Source organism: Drosophila rhopaloa, unplaced genomic scaffold (assembly GCF_018152115.1).
Source record: "Drosophila rhopaloa isolate 14029-0021.01 unplaced genomic scaffold, ASM1815211v1 contig_168, whole genome shotgun sequence".
NCBI lineage: Eukaryota > Metazoa > Arthropoda > Insecta > Diptera > Drosophilidae > Drosophila > Drosophila rhopaloa.
The window spans coordinates 378966-381400 of record NW_025335048.1 but is presented as its reverse complement, the minus strand read 5'-3'; positions in this window follow the sequence as shown (position 1 = coordinate 381400).

Genomic DNA, 2435 nt, shown 5'->3' with positions numbered 1-2435 from the left:
TACAAATGATTTTTTTTTCTTAAATGACAATTTGTTGGAAATTTTGTAACGAATTCAATGAGGTATGCCATTCCAACATCCGACCACTATTTCCCAGGGTTTTGATTAAAAACATGAAAAATCGAGGTGATTTTCTTTGGATTTTGAGCCTTGTCATAAGGGTGAGAGTTATGTTTTTTTTTATCGAAAAAATTTTGCAAATGGTTTTTTTCTGTAAATGACACTTTGTTGGAAATTTTGTAACGAATTTAAATAGGTTGCCATTCCAACATCCGTCCACTATTTTCCAGGGTTTTGATTAAAAACCTGAAAAATCGAGGTGATTTTCTTTGGATTTTGAGCCTTGTCATAAGGGTGAGAGTTATGTTTTTTTTTATCGAAAAAATTTTGCAAATGGTTTTTTTCTGTAAATGACACTTTGTTGGAAATTTTGTAACGAATTTAAATAGGTTGCCATTCCAACATCCGTCCACTATTTTCCAGGGTTTTGATTAAAAACCTAAAAAATCGAGGTGATTTTCTTTGGATTTGAGCCTTGTCATAAGGGTGGGAGTTATGTTTTTTTAACGAAAAAAATTTTGAAATGATTTTTTTTTCTGTAAATGACACTTTGTTGGATATTTTGTAATGAACTCAAAGAGGTATGCCATTCCAACGTTCGACCACTATTTCCCAGGGTTTTGATTAAAAAACCGAAAAATCGTGGTGATTTTCTTTAGATTTGAGCCTTGTCATAAGGAATTAAATCATGGTTTTTTTTCGAAAAAATTTTTCAAATGATTTTTTTCTGTAAATGACACTTTGTTCGAAATTTTGCAGAGAATTCAACTGGGTATCCCATTCCAACATCCGACCACTATTTCCCAGGGTTTTGATTAAAACCTGAAAAATCGAGGTGTTTTTCTTGGATTTTGAGCCTTGTCATAAGGGTGAGAGTTATGTTTTTTTTTATCGAAAAAATTTTGCAAATAATTTTTTTAATTTCTTGTCGAAAAAAGTTTTCAAATCATTTTTTTTTTCTGTAAATGACACTTTGTTGGAAATTTTGTAACGAATTCATCGAGGTATGCCATTCCAACATCTGACCACTCTTTCCCAGGGTTTTGAATAAAAACCTGAAAAATCGAGGTGAATTTCTTCGGATTTTGGATTTGTCATAAGGGATGAGGTCATGTTTTTTTTTCGAAAAAATTTTACAAATGATTTTTTTTTTCTGTAAATGACACTTTGTTGGAAATTTTGTAACGAATTCAATGAGGTATGCCATTCCAACATCCGACCACTATTTCCCGAAAAATCGAGCTGATATTTTTCGGATTTGGGCCTTGTCACAATGTGGTGGGGGACATAATTTCTTTTTCGAAAAAAATTTTTAAATATTTTTTTTTCTGTAAATGACACTTTTTGGACATTTTGTAACGAATTAAACGAGGTATGCCATTCCAACATTCGACCACTATTTCCCAGGGTTTTGATTAAAAAGCCGAAAAATCGAGCTGATATTATCCGGTTCTGGGCCTTGTCATAATGGGGTGGGGGACATGATTTCTTGTCGAAAAAAGTTTTCAAATCATTTTTTTTTCTGTAAATGACACTTTGTTGGAAATTTTGTAACGAATTAAACTAGGTATGCCATTCCAACATCCGACCACTATTTCCCAGGGTTTTGATTAAAAACATGAAAAATCGGGGTGATTTTCTTCGGATTTGTGCCTTGTCATAAGAGTGAGGGTCATGTTTTTTTTCAAAAAAATTTTTCTGTAAATGACACTTTGTTGGAAATTTTGTAATGAATTCAACGAGGTATGCCATTCCAACACTCGACAACTATTTCGCAGGGTTTTGATTAAAAACCCGAAAAATCGAGCTGATATTATCCGGATTTTGGCTTTGTCATAATGGTGTGGGGGACATGATTTCTTTTCGAAAATATTTTTTAAATGATTTTTTTTTCTGTAAATGACACTTTGTTGAAAATTTTGTAACGAATCCAACGAGGTATGCCATTCCAACATTCGACAACTATTTCCCACGGTTTTGATTAAAAAACCGAAAAATCGAGGTGATTTTCTTTGGATTTGAGCATTGTCATAAGGGATTATATCATGGTTTTTTTTCGAAAAAATTTTTCAGATGATTTTTTTTCTGTAAATGACACTTTTTCGAAATTTTGCAACGAATTCAACTAGGTATGCCATTCCAACATCCGACCAATATTTCCCAGGGTTTTGATTAAAAATCTGAAAAATCGATGTGATTTTCTTCGGAAATGAGCCTTGTCATAAAAGTGAGGGTCATGTTTTTTTTCGAAAAAATTTTTCAAATGATTTTTTTCTGTAAATGACACTTTGTTCGAAATTTTTAAATGAATTAAACTAGGTATTCCATTCCAACATCCGACCACTATTTCCAAGGGTTTTTATTAAAAACATTAA